The following is a 14,332-nucleotide window of genomic DNA, read 5'->3' on the forward strand; positions in this document are numbered from 1 at the left end:
TAAAGATGTTCAACGAATTTAGATGTAGTGTAGATTAATTCAGTAAGAACTTTAACAAAGAGATAAAAAAATGGAAATAGAAATTAAATAAAAGGGAACCAGTCAGAAATGAACACATTATCTGAGATGAAGAGCACATTAGAAGAACCAACAGAGGATAAAGAACAGCAAGAAAAAAGAAGCCGAGACTATAATAATAATTTAAGGAGCCTGTGGGACACAATTAAATGAAAAAATGTCCATGTTACAAGGGTACCTGAAGGAAAAATAGAAGTTGAAAAGCTATTTGAAGAAATAAGGATGGAAAAATTCCCTAACCTGGTGAAGGAAATAGACATACAACTCAAGGAAGTTCAGAGAGTCCCAAGGAAGAGGAACCCAAAGAGGCCCACACCAAGGCACATCATAATTAAAATGCCAAAGCTTAAATACAAAGACAGAATATTAAAAGCAGCAAGAGAAAAGTAGTTAGTTACCTACAAGGGAGCACTCATAAGACTGGCAGCTGATTTCTCAAAAGAAACTATTCAGGACAGAAGGGCCTGACACAAAATATACAATGTGATGAAAACTCAGGATCTACAACCAAGAATATTTTATCTAGCAAAGCTACCATTTAGAGTTGAAGAACAGATAAAGAGCTTCCCAGACCAAAATAAGCCAAAGGAATTTATCATCACCAAGCCAGTATTACAGGAAATGTTGGAGGGACTTTTTTAAGAAGAAGAAAAAATACATATCAGAAACATGAATAAAGAATGGTAATAACTACATTTCTATTCAAAAATTCCTCAAATGGATAAGAATTAAGTGCTCCAACCAAAAGATAGAGCGGTTGAATGGATAAGAAAACAAGACCCGTACATATGCTGCCTACAAGAGATTCACTTCAGATTAAAAGACACTCACAGACTAAAAGGAAGGGAATGGAAAAACATATTGCCTTGATGGACCTGGAGGGCATTGTGCTGAATGAAATAAGTCAGATAAAGAAAAATATCGCATGATTTCATGTACATATGTAATCTAAAGAACAAAATAACAACAACAACAAATGGAAATAAACTCATAAATACAGATAATATTTTGAGAGCTACTAGATAGGATGAGCCTGGGGTGCACAGCGAAAAGGGCAAATAAGTTAAGAAATACAAATAGTTACAAAATAGGCATGTAGATATAAAATATAGCATAAGGAAATAGTTAATAATATTGTAATAAATATGTAAGGAGGAGGAGAGGTACTAGATTTAGTGGGGTGATCACTTTGTGAATTATATAGATCTCTAATCACTATGCTGTACAGTTAAAACTAATATATTATTATATGCCAACTATAATTGAAAAAAACTTATTGAATTATACAATGTAAATATGAGCAACTAATTGTCTATTATATTTCAATAAAGCCAGGGGAGAAAAGATATTGAGCTAATAATTGGTAATATACAAATATGGCAAAAATGAATATAAGGATGAGTAATCTCTGGGAAACATTGATTCTAGTCTGAGGTATCTTCTGGACTTGTGATTGTGATTTACACAATATCCCCCTGATGTCGTTGAATTTCTTTAACTCAATGCCATACTCACCAAACAGCCTTTTCCTTATTTACACTCCTTATTTACAAAGGTGAGGAAAAAGTGATCTCTGCTCTCCTCATATCCAATGGAGAAGGCAGGTATGTCAACCAACAACACAGGGAGGGGGAACCAGAGGAAATTCCTTCAGTTATTTACATCAGTGATGCTTCTGGGCTGGACTTAAAGACCCCCAAAGAATCTGGACTCTGATCTGAGACTTATCAAGGAAGTTAGCCCAAATAGATTCCGTGGAGTTAGAGCTGTGCAAGATGCTGGTATATTGTCAAGGCATTGCAATATTACGATATGCATGTGATGATATTCAGGTAGTCACATTATAATCTCAGTGTTATGGTGTGGTGATGGTTATAGCCTCACAGTGTGGAGCTGTGTTAGTGCCAAGTCCCATGTTGTCGTGGTGTAACGTTCTGGCCATGCACTGTTGCAGGTGTGTCACAGTGTTGTGGTGCCAGCTCACCAGGATGTTACAGGGCCCTAGTGACAGCTGCGTTCTGGCTTTGTGAGCTTGCGATGTGGAGTGGTGGCGAGGTATGTGTGATGCTGCCATTCTTGCATATTTTCTCTGTAAGGCATTTGACAGCCTTTTTATGCTTAGGAACAGCAGACAGCACTTTAGCACTACACTTGGGGGGCATTTTAGGCAGTGAAATCACCAAAAAAAAAAGCACAAAAATGCAAAAGAAAATGTGGCACTAAACAGACTGTGGAGAGAACACTTGTTTGTAGTATGAGAGTTGAAACAAGAAGGCAAAGCAACAACTTAACCACAGCGGGGCGCGTGTACAAATTCTTCTCTAATTCTTCTCCACTCTGCACATGTTCACAAATGACATGAAAGTAGCATCGACATTGATTCGGTATTACAAATAAATTTTAATTAGTAGGCAAATTTTCAAATACAGAACCTGCGAATAAGGAGGATAGATTGTAATTGGAAGAAACATATACAGAGATTTACAGGGTACAAGGAATCATTCTAAGTGCTTTACATGTATTGACTCATTTAATCCCACCAGCACCACGATGAAGCAGGTGTTACTATTATCCCATTTTACAATCCAGGCAAAAAGAAGTAAAGTAACTTGCTAAATGTCCCATAGCCAGAAGTGACAAAACCAAAATGTGAACCCAGGTATCTTGCTTTAAAACCACCATGCTTAGTCCATATTGCCTCTGGGTGGCAATTACCACCAATGACTTTAGTTTCTCAAGAGAATCACTTGGAAGCCAAAGACCTGAACCCTCTACCTTCCTTCAGCAGGGAAGGCCGACTCATACTTTTTAATTCAGAGCAGTCAAAGCTTTCCTGATGCTCTGACAAGGTTAATCTCTTACCTGTCATTTGGTGGCTTCCACTGAAGCTTCTATTACTGACTTTGCCATTATTGACACATCTGCTTTGGCTGCTATGCTTGATTAAGGAGGGCCTTCTCTTACTACCATTGGTTTATTGAGTCGCCACTTTTTTATGATACTCTTTTAAAAGTTTTTCTTTTTGGTGGGGAGGGGAGAGTGTTACATTGTACCTTTAGGACAAGTCATTAAGACTAGGCACAGGGTGCCATCCCCATGACTCAAGCAAGAGTTCAGGTACATACTTTAGAGTGATCCTCTGACCCTTGGAGTCCCTTTCTCCATGCACAAAGAGGTGGGAGGTGGTATGGTAGAATGGCTACAAGTATCAGCTTTGATGTCTGAGAGGTTTGTGTGACTGTGGAAAATTTACAAACCACTCTATGCCTCATTTTCAAAACTGTGAAATAAAAGTGATACTACCCGCCTTATGATAAAAGTGATAAAGTAGGGGCAATAACAGTACCTGCCTTATAAGGTTGTTGAGAGGCTTAACTGAGAAAATTCATATAAAAGACTTCACAAAATACCTGGTACCAAGTAGAGCTCAATGGGAAGCATCTTATTTTTCTTCCTATTTTTATTTCACAAGTATTATTGCTAGTGTTCTGGACCTATCGCCATCAATTCTAAAGGTCTTTTGTAGCTTTTCATAAGAGTCCTAACACTTTCAAAATCAAATAAAACTCTTAGTGGTTTGTACGTACTACCTAAGCTCCTAAGATGGTCACATAACTGGACATCTTCACCCCCACCTCCATCATAAAATTTTCAGAGACATTCAGAGACTTTAGGAGGATGGCAGCAATGGCGGTATAATTTTTATCCTTTTGAATCACTCCACAGAACAGACAGAGAGGTAGAGTAGCAAAGTCAAAGTCCTGCAGACAACATCTATGGCAAAATAAGGAATTCATATTAGCCCTCAAATATGGGCAGTTGAAACACACACACACACACACACACACACACACACACACACACAATCACCCAGACTATGTGGCATCAGCAAGCAAAGAAAAGGCAAAAGATTTATTTTGAACTTGAAAGCCAGAGAACCCCAAATTGCCAATAAATGTGCCTCAGGAAAGAGAACACACTCAGAAAAACATCCATAACCAGCAGGGGCCTTGCAGGCTTCAGTTTATGAGCCCAAGATCAGAGAATGCTGGAGCAGTCTGCGTTCTAGGAACTCTTAGAACTAATAAGAGCTCCCTTCCGGGACAAAGGCCTGCACCGAATAGAAATTATTGGGAGTAAAATCTAATTTGTGTTGGACAAAGCATCAGGAGAAAAGGAAAGAAAAGTTCTTGAAAAAAAAAAAACTGGTGAGGTTAACTGAGACAGCAGATGTTAGAATATATAAGTTATATTTGAACACTTGGTAATAACAACAGAACAGTTAACTCTAGAACTATAAAGCTAGGAAAACAATACTGGCCCACTCTCCCTTCCAACATGAATAGGAAAACTAATATCCTTTAAGCATAAACAACAAAAAGGATTGTGTTTGAATCCCACACAAAGTTATTTTAAGAAAAAATAAAGAATAATGAGCAGAATAATGTCCCCACAGACGATGAAGTATGCCAGGAATAAAGACTAAAAATGCAGAGAATAAAACAAAGAAACCCCAGGCACAGATGGCTGCCCTGGTGAATTCTATCAACACATTTTTTAAAAATAATGCCATTCTTACAGAAATCTTTAAAAAGAGAGGAGGAGGAAACATTTCTAAACTCATTTTATGAGACCAGAATAAACTTGGTACTAAAATTTTATTTAAAAGCTTGATATTACAGATCAATATCACCCATAGATACAAAACCCTTGAAAATATTGCCAATAAGTTAAAACAGTATATAGAAAGGATAAAACTACATGACCAACTAGGGCTTATCTCAGGAATGCAAGGTTGGCTTAACTTTCCAAAAGAAATCAATGTAACCATATTGACAGTGAAAAAGAGAAAAATCATACAGTCATTTCAGTAAATGTAGAAAAGCCTGTCACAAAATTTAATACGTGTTCATGATTAAGAAAATAAAAAAACACTTCTCAGCAAACTAGGAATAGAAAAGGAATTCGTCAATCTCCGGATTAGTATGGGTCTTCTGAGAAGCAGACACCAAGACAAGACTAGACATGCAAGAAACTTATTAGAGAAAATGTCTGTGAGGAGAAATGAGAAGGTCTGGAAGAGAATGATAGACTTGTCAGATCATGATACAAATCTGATCAGGTGAAAGAGGTGGGGGTAGAAGGCAGGTGGTATAGAAGCATCTGAAACTCCAGTACAGCCTTTAGAGAGGCAAAGCCATTCAGAGTCCTCAAGCCAAAGCCCTCCACCATAGGAATTCCATTTCTCCCAGGTATTGATGGAAGAAATCTTTGGGAAGTGTGGTCTCAGCACAAACAACGTGATGGATTTCAGAGTGTAGCTGCTGGGGCTCTCAGTCTTGAAGCTTTCCACACTTACAAATCTGAAAGGCACATTTTTATAACTACCAAGTTGTTAAAGAGTGTCTACAAAAAACCTAAAACTAATCTCATACTTAGTGGTAAAACCTGGAACACTTTCCTCTAAGATCAGTAATAAGTCAAGGCTGTCCATTCTTTCCACTTCTATTCCTCATTACACTCAAGATTCCCAACCGATGCAAAAGAGCAAGAAAAAAGCATAAGGATTGGAAAAGAAAAGTTAAATGATCATATGTACAAGATATCTATCCAAAAAACTACTAATTAATAAGGGATTTTAATCAGATTCCATGATACGAGGTCAATATACCAAAGGTAACTGCATTTCTAAGTGCTAGACACAAACAATTGGAAAATTAATTTAAAAAATGCCATTTACAATAGCATTTCAAAAACAAGAAAACATCTAGAGGTAAATTTAACAAACTATATGCAAGCCTTCTACACTGAACACTAGAAAACATCTCTAGGAAATTAAAGAAGTCCTAGGTATATGGAGAGATATAACATGCTCTTGGATTGGAAGGCTCAATATTGTTAATGTCATTTATCTCAACATTAATCTAGAGATCCAATACAGTCCTGTTATGAGCTGAATTATGTGCCCCCAAGATTTATTTGTTAAAGCCCTAACCCCTAGTACCTCGGAAAGTGACTATCTGGAGATAGGGCCTTTAAAGAGGTGATTAAGTGAAAATAAAGCTGTTATAGTGAGCCTTAATCCAATCTAACTGGTATTCTTATATGAAGAAGAAAATCGGACACATAAGGAGACACCAGGGATGCCCACGCACAGAGGAAAGACCATGTAAAGACACGCTGTGAAGGCAGCCAACTGCAAGCCACGAAGAAACTAAATATGCTGACACCTTGATCTTGACTTCCAGTGCCCAGAACTATAAGAATGACTAAAATCTTAAAGATGAATACCATCTGTCAATGAGGATATAGGGCAGCTGGAATAGTCATACATTGTTTGTAGATCGTTAAATGGTACAACGCTTTAGAAAATAATTGCCTGTTTCTTTTATTTTTTAATTTTTGGCTTCACTTAAAGAATTGAGATAGAATTGACATATAATAACATTATATTAATGTACAACATAATTATTCATATAATTAACATACGTCACCATGCATGGTTATAATCTTTTTTCTTGTGATGAGAACATTTAAGATCTACTCTCTTAGCAGCTTGCAAATATACAATGCAGTCTTATTAACTATAGTCACCATGATGTATATTACATTCCCGGGACTTATTTATGTTTTAACTGGAAGTTTGTACTTTTTGACCACTTTTACTTATTTTATCCCCTACCACCAGTCTGTTCTCTGTATCTATGAGTTTGGGATTTGTTTGTTTGTTTGTTTGTTTTAAATTTCACGGATAAGTGAAATATGGGATTTACCTTTCCCTGCCCAACTTTCATTTAGCATAATTCCCTCAAGGTCCGTTCATATTGTCACAAATGGTAAGATTTCCTTCTTCTTTATGGCTGAATAATATTCCTTTTTTTTTTTTATCCATTCATCCATGGATGGACATTTAGGTTGCTTCTGTGTTTTGGCTATTGCAAATAATGCTGCAGTGAATGTGGGGGTGAAGATACCTTTTTGAGTGTTTTCATCTTCTTCAGATAAATACACAGACGTGGCATTGCCTGTGTCTCATAAAGTTTACCATACACCTACATTATAAGCCAACTATTTCACTTCTAGGTATTCATCCCCAAGTAAAATGAAACCATGTGTCCACAAACAGACTTGTGCAAAAATATTTGTAGCAGCTTTATTCTTTATAGCTCCAAACCAGAGTAAACCAAATCCATCAATAAATGAATGCATAAACTGGGGTATAACTAATATGGACTACTACTCAGAAATTAAAAGAAATGTATTACTGATACACTTAAGAACATGCATGCACCTCAAAACACATATTTAGTACAAAAAGGCAGACACAAAATAGTATATATTGCATGATCTCATTTATACGATGTTTGAGAACTGGCAAAATTAAACTAGTGAGACATAGAACATTGTTATCTCTGGAATGGGGTAGGAGGTTGTCTGGAAAGGAAGAAGAAACTTCTTAGAGTGATGGAATTGTTTTCTATCTTGATTAGTGTTTTGTTGAACTGGTATTTTAATTTGTCAAAGTCATCAGACTGTACCTTGTAATGCATTTTATAGTAAGTAAATTATACCTCCAAAAAATATGCATTAGAAACAAGAAAAAAAAGAAGTAATAAATACATCCAAAAGTTAATTATTTGAAAAAAATTTTTTAAACCATTTACTAATAACTGAGAAAATAAAGGGGGGAACAATATACATAAAATTAGAAAGGACAAGAAGGAAACTGCCACCAAAACACAGCAATTTTTTAAAAAATGATACAAATCTCCTTTGTACAATTATTTACAAATAAATTTGGAAAAGTAGATGAAGTGGATAATTTTTTAGACAAATACAATTTGTCAAAGTCAACCCAAGTAAAGACAGAAAGTCTAAACATAAAATACCACAGAATAAATAGAAGAGGTAGAAAAATTTTTCCCACAAAAATGCACCAGTTCCAGATTGTTCTTAGGGAAATTCTATTTCTAAAAATTACTTTATGAAATGAGAATAACATCAATCTCAACCTGAAAATAAAATAATTGCACCAACAAAAGATAAGTATAGACCAATCACACTTATAAATATCAATAAATAACTAGCAAATAGAATCTAACAGCACATTAAAATATTCATCATATTCAAAATATTCATCATAATCATGATCAAGTGGATTTAATATTCTAAAATCCATTAATATTAGCTGTAATATATTAATAAAGCTAAGAATTATTTAAGTATGGATCTAGAAAACCCAAAGGAATCAATAGAAAACTTCTGCAAAAAAATTATAGTAAAGAGGTAGGTTATAAAATCAATATACAAATATCAAATCTTCATACATACAAACAAAAGTCAGTTTATATTGGAAGAGAAAACAGACTTTGTGAAAGTCAAGTAAAATGAAATACCTAGGCATAAATTTAACAAGAAATATCCAAAACTTATATGACGAAAAACTACACAACAATTAAAAAAATAAAATAAATAACCTTGTTCAAATGGAAAGATATACCATATTTCTGGATAGGAAGACTTTATTTCAAGTCTCCCTAAGTTAATTCACAAAATTTAATATAATTCATAAATTTAATAAAATCCAATAAAAAATTTACTACATTTCTTTCAAGAGTTAGATAAATTTATTATAAAATTTATTTGGAAGAACAGAAGAAAGAATAGACAAGATAGAAACAGCCTGAAAAAAAAATAGTCTGAGCAAAATGGAAGTGAGAAAAGGATAGCCCTATCGATATTAAAATATATTAAAATGTCCCTAATTAAAAGTGTGGTTGTGCTACATGCATAGACCAAAGCAACAAAATAGAAAATCCAGAAATAGATCTTAGTGCATTTGGAAATTTAGTTTATTGTAAAAGCAGAATCTCAAATTAGTAGGAGAAATAATATATATATTTTTTTTAACCAAAGACACAGGGCTAACTGAATAGCCATAAGTAGAATGATAAAACTTTATTCATCTTCCACACCATATACCAAGATAAATTCCAAGTGGGTGAGAAAGTTAAATGTTTTAAATTAATCCATACAAGTATAGAAAAACAAGTCGGAATTATTCTGTAATCCAAGAGTGAGGGAGAACTTTCTTACCTCTGACTCAATATGTAGAAGCCATAAGGGAAAAAATTAATGAATTTTATTACATAGAAATAAGGAAAAAACTTTTTTAACTTACATAGCAATAAAATACCATAAGGAAAGTAAAGAAACAAATAACAAACTGGGAGAAATCTTTCACCTTTTATCATAGAGAAAAGGTTAATATTTCTAATATATTAAAAAAAAACTTTGAAAAGAATGAAAGAACAATAATCCTATTTTTAAAAAGGCTAGAGATATGTATAGATAACACACGGAAAGCTAAATACAAATGCCTCTTATCTATATGAAAAAACTTTTATCGTGCACATCATAAAAAAAGTCAAATTAAAAATATACTAATATGCTATTTTTCAGCTATTAGAGTTGCAAAAATTAAAATGATTGACAAATACTCTTTTGGCAAGGCTTTGGAAAAACAAGCATTCCTATCATTGCTGGAAGGAATGTACACAGGTACAAATCTTATAAAGGGGAATTTGGCAATATCTAGCAAAATCACATGTGCACTCTGGCCCTTTGACCCAGGAAGTCTACTTTTAGAAATCTATCCTAAATAAATACTGACAGAAACACAAAAACATGAACATATGTTTATGTAATAGCACCAAACACAAACCAAAATGTGCATCAAAAGAGGACTAACTGAATTCAATGTGCTACATTCAAAAAGTGAAATACTATGCAGCTATAGAAATGAATGCGGAATATCTCTATGTATTCCTATAGAATGATCTCCAGAATATAATGCTAAGTGGGGAAAAAAGATAGACTAAAATATACATAATAAGTTACCATTTATCTCAGAGAATGTGTATATATACACATTGCATACACACAGAGAGATGGATATATATAAACATATATTCATGTATGGTTTTACTTATGTAAAAATTTTTGCAAGAACAAAGCATAAAGTAAAGGAAATCATTGGCTAAAGGGAAAGAAGAAAAAAGGGAGATGAATTTGGATAGAAATGGGACTTCACTGAATAATACCTTGTCTTTTATATTTGACTTTAGAACCATGAAAGTGTTTTAGGTGATTATAAACAACATTAAATCATAAAGGAAAAAGAAATTCTTTAAGTCAAGGGCAAAATAAAATAAATGGGTCTAACCATGCATACAATTGATAGCTTAGTGATGTAGAGATATATTTTAAATGCTTTGAGAATACAGTAATTCAATTGTGCATCTCTAGTGAGATATACCTAAGAACTGCAAACAATAATAATAATCATATTTTGGTATTGTTTTTCTAAAAGATAGATATGATAAAGCAAATGTGTAATTATGTTATTGTCATTAAGAACAACGATTTTCAACACAAAAGGATAAGATTCAAAATAAAATCAAAGAAGTTAAGTAAAATCTTACAATCCTAAATTTGAATTGAAAATATCAGTATAAATTCACAATCTATTTCTCTTTAAGAAATATTTCTGGGAAGGTGGGGGGGGATTAAAAAATAAAATGTTAAAAAGTAAATAAATAGAAGTTTAAAAACAAAAGAAATATTTCTATTTCCAAGCTTGGATATCTTTCCGTTCCAGAAAGTAAGCGAACTATCAATGACCACTGGAGACATGGTCTTATCAGAACTGGGGAAGCAACTCAGAATTCAGGAAAGAGGCTCCCACTGGTCAGAGATGGGAAAATCTGAGCATCAAAGAGAACAATAACTGCAATGGATTGAAACACGTGGAGTATGTTTAAATTTATGTGTTCCTGATGATACCATAAAACAAAAAATATTATTGGTCACCTCTGGAGGATGTAATGGACCCACGCCACTATTCTGAATGCTGGTAAGTATAGGAAAATAATCAAGCATTTAACATGTATTTCCTGATGAATTTATATCATAAAGTAATCAGATAGTTGACAATTTCTATAGAAATAGTCCATGTAATAAATGAGGAATGAATGATAAAATTAGAATGCCACCCTTTTGCAAACACATAAATGAAATCATGCATCTCAGCAATGATTATCAACAGTCGTTACACCACAAAAAGAGACAACCAGTCAATATGTGCCAGCTGATGGAAGCACCTACAATATAGGACAACACCTACAATATAGTCTTGCCAATAAATGGCCACTAATCTTGCTGCCATTTTATAGGAAATACCAGAGACAAAGGAGCAAAGGAGATAATATCACAGGGATGCAGTCCTATCTAGAAAATAGGAAATGACTGGTTTTCTTCAACAACTTAAGTACAAGATAATAAAAGGAGTTGAGGAATCTCAATTGAGGAGACGAAGAGAAATATCAACCACTTGCAATGCGTGAATCTTATTTAGATCCTGATTCAATAGGAAAAAAATGCAGAGACAACTGTGGAAATTTGAATATTGACTGGAAAATTAACTGCCGTTAACTCACCCAAAATGTATCTTTTCTTTTTGTCACTTTATGCAGCTTCACTTTTGCTGGAGCTGGATTAGCTGTTAAACAAATACTCTAGAGTGTGGCATGCAAACAGAACTCTCCATTTGGAGAGGCTGCCAAGCCTTAACACTGGACACTGGCAGCTCAGGCCACCTTCCTGGGCTAAAATAGCTTTTCCTAAAAACTGGTCTAAGGCATTCTGCCAATCCACAATCAGGCAGTGGGCATACTGCTGGCATTACAGTAACGTACCTCAGAAACTCACAGAAACTCAGGTAGCTCAGTCCCATTTCCCATCAAGATGTCCCCTGACCTGTCCTGACCATGGGTTTCTATCAAAATCATACACACACACACATGCACACACACACACACACACACACACACACACACACACACACACACAGTAATCAGGAGTATCTTATAAGAATAGGAACTAGTGCTAGCTTCAGCGGCATACATACAGAGAAGATTAGCATGGCCCCTGGGCAACGATGGCACAAAAATTTGTGAGGCATTCCATATTTAATTTTTTTTTAAAAGGATAAGCACCATATACCTCCCTATCACCTGCTGTGTCCAGCACTGCTCAGCATTTTTCATTCAGACCTCACGATGACTCTGAGAGAAGGCATTATCATCCTATTTTACAGGTGAGGAAATGGCGGCGGAAGCTTTAAGTAAAATAATCAAAGCCACACAGCTTGTAATGGGAGAGCCAGGATTTAAATCCAGGTTTATTTGCTTGCAAAGAATGTTTATTTAACTAGTATGCTGAATCGCCTTCTTTAGCAGCAAAGTGACTATTTGGGAGAAACATGAATCTAACTGAGAAATTCAGACATCCTGCCATGTCTTCCTTCCATATCTTCAGTATGTCCCAATGTTGGGCATTCCCTCTGCTCCATATAGTAATAGGGCTGAGGGATGCATTCTACTTGGCCTGGAAGAATATAAACATATTTGGAAGGATGCTGATACTGAGCAAACCATATTCCCCCTAGAGTGTGGACAGGATGAAGTGTCTATAAATAATCATGAGCGTGAAGAGATTCTCTCTCCAGGGTTCCCTTTGCAAAGGTTGATGGTAATTGATGAGGCTACAGGGACATACCAATCCTCCTGCTCTTAGAACCAGGTGTGGTTATTTACAAAAATGTCACTTTCCCAGCCCTCCCTCCACATCTCTGCTAGAGGCTTAGAGATCAGCAAATATCAATTTACTGCTACCCTGGGGCACAGGCAATGAGACACCTGTACACCCCACTGCCTACAAAACAGGTTCAGGCTCCTGCTCTGGCTGAGTTGCTTCCTCTTTGGAAATTTGGGAAGAGAGAGAAAGATCACATATTTGCCCCCTTTCTGGGCAGAGGGAGGTTAAGTGACCTTCCTGAACCACATCACAAACCACCATGTCAATAAAATCTGGATTTCCCACATTTCCCACCTCATAATGAGGGGAATAAGTAAACCACTGGACCAACAGTCAGAAGTGTGTATTCTGTCCCCAGATGGACCGACCATCTGTTAGCAATTGATGCCTGAGTTCCAGTTCACATCTGTAAAAAGAAAGCTAGCCTCCCGTCACATGCCAGACACAAAAGGTTTTTAAAAAGAATAAATTAAGTGACGAGGTTCAATGATATGCATGTGTGAGAGAGAACCATCATTGCAGTCACTATTGCAATGCGGTCTTATCAGCCACTATTAGGAGTACCCATAGTTGGTCTCAAAAAATACCTTATAATTGTACTGCCAGCACTTCCATGGCCTTATCGTTCAGTGACAAGAATAAAGTTGAACAAGTTTGGTTTCTCAGGGCATCTGAATCGTGAGTGAAGATTATTTTGTTCTAACAAGGTTTACACTCACACACACACACACAAAATCAGTTTTACAACTAAATAAAACACTTTGGGGAATCAGAGGGTAGAACTACATTTCAAGGTGCCTAAGTTGGCCTGAGGCTCTACCTAAAATTACTGGATCTCAATCGTAATGGATGGAAAATTGTCATGTTCCTTTGGATGATACTGAAAGATCACACCAAAGGCTCCCCAGGGCTAAAATCTCTGAGCCGACTCATGCAGAGGGGCCAGAGGGAGTGACAGACTAATAAACAACAAGACTCCTCAGCCCAACATTCCATCTACTTCTGGGGCTCCATCTTGGCATCCCTGTCCATAGCACTCTCAGATATTAGATCTCCTGGGTGCTATACACCCTGTGCGCTCCCATGTGTGACTTCTCTCAGCCCTGTTGTTGCAGAAAAATCAGACTGGCAAGAAACCAAGAACCACTTGGAGAGTTGGAGAACTCAGGTTTATTACACCAGCAGTCCCAGAAGAGCTAGCCCTCTGATGATCTGGGCCCTGAGCTCAGGGGTAACCTTACTCTTATAGAGGCTATCCACGCTGTTCCTCAGGTGGTTACAGAGAGCAGGAGTTGCAATAGACTACACAAGCAAAAGGGATACATCTGTTATCTAGACAGAACAAGCAAAGGCAATACATCTGTTATCTAGACAGAACAAGCAAATGGGAAGGTGTCTTCAAATGATCTCGAGGTCACTCTGCCCTTTGGCATATGTGGCAAGCATGTCTACAGAAGCAGAACAAAGAGCTGCTTCTTTGAGTGAAAAATTCCTCTTTAATCCCTCCTTTTGATGCCCTTTAAATTCTTATAGGGCATCAGCCTCCTGATCTTCCTAGCCTTGGGGATGGTATAAGGGTGGTTTGGATGTCACAGCC

At 36.0% G+C, this 14,332-nt stretch overlaps 1 non-coding gene across 1 annotated transcript; it reads left to right on the forward strand.

Annotated features, from left to right (window-relative positions):
- Positions 1–12,005: 12,005 nt before the first annotated feature.
- On the forward strand, positions 12,006–12,111 carry LOC118603279. Its single transcript, XR_004951158.1, has one exon. It is a non-coding gene; the product is annotated as a U6 spliceosomal RNA (small nuclear RNA).
- Positions 12,112–14,332: the final 2,221 nt, after the last annotated feature.

This window comes from Rousettus aegyptiacus, unplaced genomic scaffold, assembly GCF_014176215.1.
Source record: "Rousettus aegyptiacus isolate mRouAeg1 unplaced genomic scaffold, mRouAeg1.p scaffold_m13_p_5, whole genome shotgun sequence".
NCBI lineage: Eukaryota > Metazoa > Chordata > Mammalia > Chiroptera > Pteropodidae > Rousettus > Rousettus aegyptiacus.